The sequence below is a fragment of the Leucopleurus acutus genome (assembly GCF_964270905.1).
Source record: "Leucopleurus acutus genome assembly, chromosome: 5".
Classification (NCBI taxonomy): domain Eukaryota; kingdom Metazoa; phylum Chordata; class Mammalia; order Artiodactyla; family Delphinidae; genus Leucopleurus; species Leucopleurus acutus.
Genome location: NC_139147.1, coordinates 14,074,799 through 14,087,497, shown reverse-complemented (window position 1 = coordinate 14,087,497; position 12,699 = coordinate 14,074,799). Strand labels below are relative to the sequence as shown.

The window sequence follows — 12,699 nt, the reverse complement described above, 5'->3', positions numbered from 1 at the left end:
GCGTGCATCCTCTACAAATCGTTGTTCTTTTATGTACTTTACTGCACAGTCCTGTATAGAGTACAGTAGCACAGTATGCTTATTTCAAGCCCAGGATGTCCGGAAGCAAGCATAAAAGCAGCTGTGATGTAACTGGTACTGTACTGTACTTTTCAAGGTATTGTACTGTAAGATTGAAAATGTTCTCCTTATTTTTGTGTTTGTTTTTTTATGTATTATTTGTGTGAAAAGTATTATAAACCTATTGCAGTATAGTACTATATAGCCGATTGTGTTAGTTGGATACTTAGGCTAACTTTGTTGTACTTACACACAAATTGGACTTACAAACGTGTTCTCAGAATGGAATTCCTTCATATGTAGGGGACTTATTGTAATCACAATATAGAAACATAGAATAAGAAGGTAGTGGGTTTACACTATGGTCAAAATGAAGTCTTTTGCTTTCCAGGAAGATTATGGACTAACTCAGGCCCCCTCAATTACAAATAGGACTTTCAAGAAGACAATCAAAAAGTTTTCTGCAGGCTCTGAATATTCTAGGAGAAACGATATGATTGTGAGACATTGAAATGGAAAAAGCCTGGGATAATCATTTAGAGGAAAATGTGCACTGCAATTACATTTTAGCAGCAAGAATAATATCTTCTATAGAAAAATGGTTGGCATCCACAGCAGGCAGAGCAATAGCCACAGCTGTAGCCACAACCATATATATCCACGGCCATATCCACAGCCATATCCAGAACAATATCCACAGCTACCACATGAGTTTCTGTAGTTGTGTTTACATTGTGTTTACAGGAGGGAGTTTGGTAGTTCTGTAGAGGATCAGACAGAGGTTTCTGAAGTCTGAATGTTATCTCTTGCCCTAGGACTTTTAATACTACCAGAAATGAGTAGAACACACAACACAGACTCTGTGGCCTCATTATCACAGCAATTTTCATTTTTAAAAAGCTCACTAAGGACAACATTTTTTTCATGTAGTTATGTCCAAGATCTGGCCATAGCTAGGCATGAAAATTATAAGAAACCAGATGTAACCTTCACATTGAACAAGCATGTCTTGTGGAATGTAATCAGACCTAATTTAGATTTTCATCCCAGGAGGCATTAACTCTTCTGTGCTTCCAGGTACATATATGTGCGCACTGGGAGATGCTCCAGCATCTCATATCTCAGAATTGATAGGAAAACACCAGGGCTGGAGGTGAGAGGCAAACAGCAGGGACATAAGGGGAGAAATTCTCAGGTTATATCTACAAAAATGTGGATGGAACCAGGTAGAATTCCTACTGCAGTTGTGGCTAGTGCAAAAGTCAGGTGAGGCAAAGAAGATCTGATTGGTACAAAACAGGGGTTTGGTATAATATATCAAAATAAAAGTGACCATGATTTTGTCCAATACAACATAACCAACTCTAGTTAAGCATTCTTGGAATATTTCAGTATGATACTTTCTTTGAAACATTTTGCCCAGTTACATCATCAAAATTTTATCTACACAAATCCTACTGATTCTTCAAAGCACAGCTTAGACTACACCCCATATTAGAAGCATTCCTGGACATTCACAATGTGCTTTAGCTGTAACTCCTCTATTCTTCCACAGCTCCCCATGTCTAAATGTATTGTGATCCTGAATATGCTGTATTAGCACACTGTTTTAATTACCTGATTCCTTCAGTCAATTGTAACATAAGACAGATAATTTTATCTTCTGTGACTCTAAAGACCTAAACACTCACTGTTGAATGAGAGCCTGTAAGATTTCTTCCACCTGGAAAAATTGTAATTATTTTGATGTATAGGATGTTATATAAGAAAAATAACAACAATGATAATAACAATTAATAATATTTATATTTCCCTTTATAGCTTTGAGGCACACTCATATTTATTACTTCATTTGATTCTTACAAAAACAATGTAATAAGAAGTTGTGGTATTTATTGTCGTATGCACAGACGAGAAAACAGAGGCCCAAGGACTCTCAGCTTTTTAGTAATAGAGTTGAATTAGTCCAAATCCTACTGTAACCATAAAATCTAGGGGAGGATCCATGAACTATTTTTTCCTCCAGTTTTTAAGATGGAAAATATTCACTGCATCTGACTAAAATTACCAGTATTTTGCAACTTCTGCCTTACACTTTTATCCTCTGGATTTCCTTTTTTTGTGATCTTTGCCATTCTAGCCAAAGTATGCTGTAAACCATCAAGCGAACAACTGAGTCCCTCTCAGAACTGCTCCATAAGCCTTAAGTACCACACAGTGGTATTAGAGCTGTTCTGCTCATGCAAAGGCATTCTCTGTCTGTTGAGAGTAGAAATTCCTTAACACTCTGCAAGTTAATTTTAGAAATTACAGCATCTGAGTGGAAGTTATTATAACTTTTCTAGGCATCTCAAATTTTAATCAATAGGATATAAGCACTCTAGATCAGCAACTTTCATGTCAAAATTAAAACCTCAGATTCTAGGTTTGCTTTCTAATTATGACTGTACCACTTTTGCAATTCTTTCCACTAAAATATAGTCAGCATTGGCTCCATTCCTGCAAACTTCATGACCCTATCCACATTTCATGTGTCACCTGCTATTCCCCAAAATAGCTCTAGCATGACCATATTTACTTGCATCATTTCATTACTTGTTTTTCTAGGCAGTGACTGAACCACACAGTTTAACTTTACAAGAATTTTTGAATGCCTACATCATGCAAGCCCTATTCCGGGACATAGAATATTGAATAAATATATGTATATAGTGCTCAAAGATGAGCTCTAGGCTTTTGAAAGTCTCCAGGGAGAGTGAATACCATTTCCATTTGGACCAGTCTCCATCCTTTCATCACATGCTACATGAAAGATTAGTCATTTCAATATTTACATTTCTTCACTTATTCACTCTTCAGTTTACTGCAACCACTATTTACTGTTATCACATTACCCCCTCCAAAAAAAAAAAACAAAACACTTTTCACGAAAGATCCTATGTCTTTTGTCAAACCTAATGGAAACTTCTCAAGTAATTATTACAATTTGATGATAAAGTAAAAAGGCAGGACCAAATCACCAGAAAACAAACTATTCCACTAAAGCCCACTAATTTGTTACTAATAATACAATGACAAATATTATATCAATATACCTGGTGTCACAGTGTATTTTAGCATTCATAACTATGGAGTATATATATATATGATACACGTACAAAACATCTAAAAGAAGTGCGCCTACCTATTTGACATGAGGAAACAAATTATTGATTAAAATTCTGGGATTTTAAAACTATTATCAATAAAAATAATATATAAAATTGTCATTTTTGTAGATTAATATGGTTAAATGTCAACAATTTCATTATTCAACAACCTAATAATAAATATAACAAAACATCTACTGAGTTCTCACGGTGGTATAGAATGCATATTTTATTTAGTTCAGTACTCTCAACAATACTGATCTAGCACTATTCTGTCATTTTACCTTTGAGTATACTGAGGCTCAGAGAAGTTAGATAATGTTCCTACTATCACACAGCTAATAACTGATGGCGTCTATGCTTGAGCATGTAGTGTGACTCCAGAACCTAGGCTCTCCATCACTATCTATACAATCTTCTTATTTTAAGTGTGATCATTTGTATGACCTTGAGGAAATGATATCTTGAAGGAGAGTACAGTTAAAGACAATGTTTCCTGCACCGGAGAATGTGGATATTGACTCAAAATAGGCTAAAGATTTCTGAACATGCAAAAATATTGTAGCCTCTCTTCATTTATTTCCATGGATCTTTCTTTTCTTTCTTTCCTGTTTTTTTTTTCTTTTTCAGGCTCATAATTAATACATACCTATTGTAAAAATTTCAAAGAAATAAACTTGTTTCTCAATAACAGGAGGGATACGGCAGTGGTGTGCTGTTGTTTAACGACTTCTGTTGGGAGTATGGGGTCTGATTTGCTAATTTCCATGGCATACTAGCATGACTGGTTTCAAGTTACCAACTGGCTTACAAAATTGCTGAAAGCCTATACCATCTTCTAGTACTTTAAAATTTAAATTTCATGTTTAAAACATTAATCAATACGGAAGTTCTCTTGTGTATGGTATGAGGCAGGCATTTATTTTTTCTGTGTCTAAACAGATGGCGAATTGATCGATTCCACTTACTAAATACACTATCTCAGATCAAAACTTTGCCTTTACTGGAAACCCCCCCTCCTCCAGAAGTCTTTTGCATTGAATACTGTGGTCTTACTGGTTCAGAATGATCTACTGCCTATACGTTGATAGCATGGCTAGATTGTCTGATCTTTACTGGTGGCCTAACATGGTTTCTCTTCCTAGCTACAGACCTCTCTGGACCAGCTTGTTGAGACCTTCTAAAACCACATGGAAAAGTAGAAATATATCATGAAATACTTATAGAATTTTACATTTTCCAGGAGCCACATTTTAAAAAGATTAAAAGGTGAATTAATTTTATAGCATATTTTATTTAACCTAATATATGCAAAATATTATCACTTAATATATAACCAGTATTTTTTAAATTATTTGATATAGTTTTCATGAATTTTTTACAGTAAGTCTCTGAAATCTGGTGTGTTCTTTATACTTAACAGCTCTTAGCCACATTTCAAGTGCTTAATACCCACATCTCTCTAGTAGCTTCTATATTGGACAGTGCAGCTTGAGAAAATCTGAGGATTCCTCTATGGGTGTAGCCATTGATTATAACTTTTCCAGTAGCAGTTACTACTCTAGAAATAAGCAGCCAGCTTATTTGCTTTTTTTTCTAAATTCCTCTGCCTTGAATTCTATTTTCCCTCTTATTTAACTCATCAATTTCAACTCATCATTTATGTCTCTGCTCATATACCATTCTCCTTTGGAAGCAATTTATGACCCTTGTGTAGCCTCCTCTTCCCATATTCTGGCTGACTTAGGCTTCCCCCTGGAGTTCTTGTTCAGTAGCCCTATAACACCTGCAAGCATATCTGCTATAATGTGAATCTATGATTTACAATTGATATTTTGTAGCCAACTGAGTATTTCAAATTCTTAGAAGGAACGATGTGTTTTATATCTCTATACCAAACACCAAATCCCAGCACATAGCTGGAACATGAACTTAAGGTTTGTTAAATGACTGAAAGAACAAATAATGGATTTTACAGTTTAAAACCTTTACAATATGCAATAGCTCATCAAAGAAAATGATTTTGAGTTTCCTCATAAAGGGGTTATAAAGTTTAAATCATTTCCTAACTACAGAAAAAAACTCATTCCATCAAAAGCAATTCCATCAAAAGCAGATGATATAGTAGAATAATTTTATTCTAACTTACCCTTTCCTAGTTCTTTATTCCTCATGTACTTTAATACCTAGCTCTGCTTCTAATTTCTCATTAATTCTGGAAAGTATCTCTTCCCTTCCATTATTCCTTTAAGGACTCAGGCCACCTCTTCTCTACCTTGGACTCTGCATTAACATCCTGGATAAAGTGTCATTCCTCCTTCTCTTTCTCCTCCAGCTCCATCCTAGACACAGTGAGATTTGGAAAGCAAAGTTCTGGAATACTGTGAGATTTGTGCTTGGGTATATGAGTGCCTGAGCATGTGGGATACAAGAAATAGGTGGAGAAGACATTATTCCTGGTGCAGGTATAAGAAGGAATGTTTGTATTATATCAAGGAAGAACTCAAGGTTCAAGCAACATGTTAGCCTAATTTTCAACAGAGGCCATATTATCTCAAAAAAGACTAATTCACAAGCAACTACACAGAGATTTGTTAGGAGCAATGGACCATTTTTATTGAGGATAAGTGTTTTCTCCAACTGTACAATGTTAGGATCATCAACACAGTCATAATAGAGAATCAGAGATTAAGAGAGTAAAGCCTAACATTTGGAAAAGAGTCAGATGATACTACCATGGAGCTTCAGGCCACAAAGATGCCAATCTAAAAATGGGTAGCTGGAGGTCAAAGTCTCTGTCAGGCATGTAATTTCTTGGATACAGAAATCATGGGTTATAGATCCTTGAATCACCATTATCTTTCGGTGTGTTGTTTCAGAAACAAACAAGGCTTGGATGGTGATGTTCTAGCAGCAAGAAAAATAACATCTCCTATAGCAAACTGTCCAGTAGCTGCAGTAGCCACAGCCGTATCCACAGCCACATCTGGTTCCATAACCACAGCCATAATGCGAGCCATATCCACAGCCATAGAGAGTCCCATATCCACAGCCACAGCAGAAACCATATCCACAGCCATATCTGGTTCCATAGCCACAGTCATATCTACAGCCATATCTAGTGCCATATCCATAGCCATAATAGGGGTTAAACCCACAGCCATAGCTGTTTCCACAGCCATAGCCACAGAAGTTGCCATAGTACTTGCAACACATGTTGTTAATGGAAGTGGATTCAGATGGTTTGCAAGAGGATGTTTCTGAAGCATGTGTGTCATCTGCTTCCCATGGACCTTTATATACTGTCAGTAATTGGCAGAGCATACCATTCATTCCCTGACATAGACAACAAATATGCAAGCAACCTTTATATGCCAGTCACTGTTGACAATCGATAATAGTTTCTTTAAAATGAGCTCATTATTTTGTATACTCCAGTTTTATTTAAAGAGCATCATTTTAATTTGTTCTGCTGAAGAATTGTCTCAGTAGAATCATGTGCCCAATAACTGATTTTTTGGTTGGGTTGTTTGTTTTTTGTGCCTTTGAGTTGTATGAGATGTTTGTGTAATTTGGATATTAGCACCTAGTCAGTCACATCATTTGCAAATATTATCTCACATTTCATAGGTTGTTTTTTTATCTTTTCAATTGATTCCTTTGCTGTGCAAAACCTTTTAAGTGTAATTTTGTCTCATTTGTTTATTTTTGCTTTTATTTCTTTTGCGTTAGGATACAGATCCAAAAAAATGATAATATAATTTACATCAAAGAGTGTTCTGCCTATGTTTTCTTCTAAGAGTTTTATATTTTCAGGTCTTACATTTAGGTCTTTAGCCCATTTTGAGTTTGTTTTTGTATTTGGTGTGAGGGAATGTTCTACTCTCATTGTTATATATATATGGCTGTCCAGTTTTCCCAGCACCACTTGTTGAAGAGACTGTCTTTTCTCTTTGTATATTCTTGCCTCTTTTGTCATAGATTAATTGATCGTAAGTGTGTGGGATTATTTCTGGGCTCTGTATTCTGTTCCACTGTCCTATGTGTCTGTTTTGTAGCAAATACCACACTGTAATATAGTCTGAAGTCTGGTAGGGTTGAACCTCTAGCTTTGTCTTTTATTATGAAGAGTGCTTTGAAAATTGGGGGTCTTTTGTTGTCCTAGTTTTAGAAATATTTTTCTATGAATTTTAGAGTTGTTTAAGGATTATTTGTCCTAGTTCTGTGAATTTTAAAAATATTTGTTCTAGTTCTGTGAACAATGTCATAGGTATTTTGATAGGGATTGCATTAAATCTGTAGATTTCATTGGGAGGTATGGCCATTTTTATAATATTAATTGTTCAAATCTAAGGACACAGGATATATCTCCTTTTCTTTATATCAATTTCAATTTCCTTCATAAAATTTTATAGTTTTCAGAGTATAGATATTTCACCTCCTTGTTTAAGTTTATTCCTAGGTAATTTTTGATGCAGTTTTAAATGGGATTTGTTTTACTTTATCTTCCTAATATTTTATTATTAATATATAAAAACACAACAGATTTCTGTATATTAATCTTGTATCATGCAACCTACTGAATTCGTTTATTGGTTCTAATGGTTTTTGGGTGGAGACTGTAGAGTTCTCTATATAAAGTACCATATCATCTGCAAATAGTTATGGTGTTAACTCTTACTTTCCAATCTGCATACATTTCATTTCTTTTTCTTATGACTGCTGTGGCTAGAACTTCCAGTTTAAGTAGAAGTGGCGAGAGTGATCATCCTTGTCTTGTTCGTGAATTTAACAGGAAGGCTTTCGCATTTTCACCATTGAGTATTATGTTGGCTGTTGGTTTGTTGTAAATGACCTTTATTATGTTAATGTATTTTCCCTCTACACCCACTTTGACAAGAAGTTTTATCATAAATCGATGTTGAATTTTTTCAAATGCTTTTTCTGCATCTATTGAGGTGATCATGTGATTTTTGTCTTTCTTTTTGTTGATGTGGTGCATTACATTGATTGATTTGCACATGCTAATCCATCCTTGTGACCCTGGAATAAATCTAACTTGATCATGACGTATGATCCTTTTTGTATTATTGGACTTGGTTTGCTAATGTTTTTTTGAGTATTTTTGCATCTATGTTCATCAAAGATATTGGACTATAATTTTCTTTTTTCTATAATCTCTTTGTCTGGTTTTGGTACCTGGTTTTGGTGGCCTTGTTGAATGAATTTGGGAGTGTTTCCTCATCTTCAATTTTTTGGAACATTTTGAGAAGGATTGGTATAAGTTCTTCTTTTTATGTTTGATAGAATTCCCCTGTGAAGCTCTCTGGTCCTGGACTTTTGTTTGCTGAGAGTATTTCAAATTACAGATTCTACTTCACTTGTAGTGATCAATCTGTTCAAATTTTCTGTTTCTTCTTGATTCAGTCTAGTCATTCTGTATGTTTCTAGAAATTTCTTTCTTCTAGGCTGTCCAATTTGTTGGCATATAACTGTTCATAGTATCGCTTATGATTTTTTGTATGTCTGTGGTATCAGCTGTTATTTCTCCTCTTTCCTTTCTTATCAAAATTAAAGTAACTTTTTATAGTAACAATTATGAAATCCAAGTTGGAAGGGAGTATAAACTCTGGAAGGTGATTCCTTCTACTGGAATCTCACATTTCAACAGCAAAAAATGAGTTATGATCCAGTAGTCTATAGAATGCCTTCAACAGGAATTTTCATGAAGCTGCTGATTTCACTTTCTGAGAACATTAATTATTAGCCAAATTTCTTCCAGTTAATGAATATATCTTTTTTATGATATTGGTCACTGGTATAAACTGATCACTCTGCTATGTTTAATCCATAACAATAGGCATAAAGAAAATATCAATATATCTCCATTCCAATTTTTATTATTCTTCAGTTTCTTTCCTTTTCTGTCATCATTTAAATTCAAAACTATCAATGTTATTTCACAAAGTCTCTGGATTAGACACTTTACTTTTCAATACCACTGCCAACACACATTTTCTGATAACTATACTCCTGGATTACTGAAAAGTCTTCTATCTTTATTGCATTACTTCTAATACCTTTCCATTCAAACCTCTCGATATTGATCCAAAACAAATATACATACATACATACATACATATATATATATATATATATATATATTCTATACATCACTGAATAATCATCTCTCACAACAGTGCCTGGCACATAATTTGTACTCAATCAATATTTCTCCAATAAGAAAATGGATGAAGTCAAACATTTGTGTGGCACATATAAATTGTAGGATATTTGTAAATATTATCACCATTTTCTCATTTCTATAAAGCTGAGTGTCTCAAATGTTCTTTAACTAAGGAGTCACAACATTTCAGATTTTGAAGGTATGTTAAGAGCTAGTGTGTGAAGATTCTTTTCTGGATACACAAATTATCTCATACATGCTTAATAAATCATATTTTTCCAAAACTTAGTGAACTTCTCTCACCCCTTACACTTACTACTGTACTTTCTGTCTTTCTTTGCAATTGACATCAGCTCATTTGTCACAAGTTCAAAATTCCTCCCTGAACTATCCCTCTAACACTTCAGTCCTTACTCTCTTTCCCATTAAGCTGTTTTATTCTCCCAACTGTCGGTTTGAAATTTTCTTAATTATTTTTTATACTTTTTTTATCTTCACATACTAGAATATAAACACTGTGAGAGCAGGAAACTTGTCTATAATTTTCCTACTGTGTCTTCACTGTATCAAATGAGACTCTTTCAAAACTACTCAAAATTATTTGTCAATTAAGTGACTTGAATAAATTTCCTCAATCTCAATAAATATGTGCAAGTAAATATATTTGCAGTTTCATCAAAAGCAGATGATACAGTAGAATAATTTTATTCTAACTTATCCTTTCCTAGTTCTCTTTTCTTCATGTACTTTAATACCTAGCTCTGCTTATAATTTCTCATTAATTCTGGAAAGTATTCTCTTTCATTCCACTATTCCTTTAAGCCCTCAGGTCACCTTTTCTCTACCTTAGGCTTTGTGTTAACATCCTGCTTAAAGTGTCATTCCTCCTCCTCTTTTCCCCTCCAGCTCCCTCCCAGACAAAGAGCGATTTGCAAAGCACAGTTCTGAAATACTGTGAGATTTGTGCTTGAGTATGTGAGTGCCTGAGCATGTGGGATACGAGAAATAAGTGTAGAGGTATTATTTCTGATGCAAATATAAGAAGAAATGCTTATATTATATCAAGGAAAAACTCGAGATTCAGACAAGATATTAGCCCAATTTTCAACAGAGGCCATAACATCTCAAAAAAGACTAATTCACAAATAAATACACAGAAATTTGTTAATAACAATGAACAATTTTTATTGATAACAAGGGATTTCCCCAACAATAGGATGTTAGGATCATCAATACAGAGAATCAGAGATTAAGGGAGTAAAGGCTAACAACTGGAAAATAGGCAAATGATACCACCATGGACTTCAGGCCACAAAGATGCCAATCTAAAAATTGGTAGTTGGAGGTCAATACCTCTGTCAGACATGTAATTTCTTGGATATAAAAATTGTGCCCTAAAGATCTTTGAGTCAGCATTATCTTTAGATGTCTTTTCAGAAGCAAATGGACCTTGGATGGTGATGTTCTAGTAGCAAGAAGAATAACATCTCCTATAGCAAACTGGCCAGTAGTTGCAGTAGCCAGGGCCAGAGCCATATCCACAGCCATAGTAAGAGCCATATGCACAGCCATATCCATAGCCATATCCACAGCCATAATAGGGACTAAATCCACAGTCATAGCTGTTTCCACACCTGTAGTCACAGGAATTGCTGTAGTAGCTGCAAAACATGTTGTCAAAGGAAGTGGATTCAGGTGGGTTGCAAGAGGGTGTTTCTGAAGTGTGTGTGTCACTACTTCCCATGGACCTTTATATACTGTCAGTAATTGGCAGAGCATAACATTCATTCCTTGACACAGACAACAAATATGTAAGCAACCATTATGTGCCAGTCACTGTTGACAATCAATAATGATTTGCTTAAAATAGCTTGTTGTTTTGGAGACTCCACTTTTATTTAAAGAGCATCATGTTAATATGTTCTGCTGAAGAATTGTCTCAGTAGAATCATGTGCAAAACTGATAATCATTTTCAAAGTCTCCTTTCATTTAATATGTATCTTATAAAACAAGCTTGCTGGGGAATGTAGGAAATTTTTGCACCTTTTTCTCTCTCATCTTTTCAAAACCCCTGCTTCCGGCCATAGGAAAGGTAATACTCCTGTGTCCTTTCTTGACTTCTTGCCAGGCTTCTCCAACCCTCTCAGTGTTCCGTACCTCCTCCATGTCCAACTCTCCTCAAATCCCAAGAAACAGATCAATATCTGATCATTCAAAGCCAAGCCCATCCACTGGAACAATAACTACTTATAAGTGTGGAGACAGTGTGCTGTATGTAAGTGTTTCTTGTTATATTTCCTTCTTCCATGTACCAGGCAAAGTAAGGTCCTTCACAGGTGAGGCAGCCCTCCTTTCTCTCGCATTTTTTGTAGCTACATAAGTATTATCATACCATTGAGAAGACTTTCACAACCTAACCAACTTTATTTGGCTGAAGAATCAGAAACCTCAGACCAGAGTCTAATATTTTTCATAGGCAGAACTTATCAGAGTTTTACATTATGAAAGATTAGTGCATTCCCCTAATTCGATAAACCATTCTTTCCTTCTCCTATCACTACTGTTCCTCGTATGTTTCGTTCAGAAGCTAAAGTTTAGGAAATAACATTGATACCTACAGCAAAAGCCCACCCTCATGACATAAAGTAGTACAAAACTCAATTTTGCCCTGTATTTATACGTACATTAATCAGAAGTTCTCAACCTTCTACAAAAATTTTTATTGTGATTTTGAAGTATAATGTGTCCCCTTTCTTCCAAATAATCCTATCACATTTACCTTTTCAACATGTAAAAGAGGGAAAACAGCATCATTTCTTCTGCTATTAATGTTTTTCTTGCCACCTTAATTCTCAGCTAAAAAAAAATCTGTTTGCCCATCAAAATTCACATCTGTGATAAGTCCCTGCGAGATGCCTTTCCTCACTGCTAACATCTGGATTGGATCATCCTCCTCTTGGCTCCTATGTGCAGGTACATGTCATAGCACTTGTCAAGGTTTATTGAAACAATGTCTTACCTCACTAATTAAAATATGTCACTCTATACCAAACATTCAGTCTTTCCCTGACCAAACATTCAGTCCAAAACAAAAGTGTTGCTTTTTTTGTTTGTTTCAGGGGAGGGGGTTGTTTTGTTTTGATTTGTTTGCTTATCTTACTTTCTAGGTTTTATTTAAATCAGCATCTTCAGAATCAGGAAGACTCCAAAATTTACATTATTTTTTTACTGTAACAACCATGAAGTCCAAGTTGGAAGGGAATATAAGGCCAAGAAGATCATTCTTTTTACTGGATACTTGA

The 12,699-nt window shown here is 35.0% G+C and overlaps 1 pseudogene across 1 annotated transcript; it reads right to left on the bottom strand.

Moving 5' to 3' along the window:
- Positions 1–626: 626 nt before the first annotated feature.
- On the bottom strand, positions 627–6,425 carry LOC309962489 (annotated as a pseudogene). Its single transcript has 3 exons — positions 6,153–6,425; positions 1,752–1,783; positions 627–760 (listed from the first exon to the last, which is right to left on the bottom strand). The product of its transcript is annotated as an uncharacterized misc_RNA (transcript).
- Positions 6,426–12,699: the final 6,274 nt, after the last annotated feature.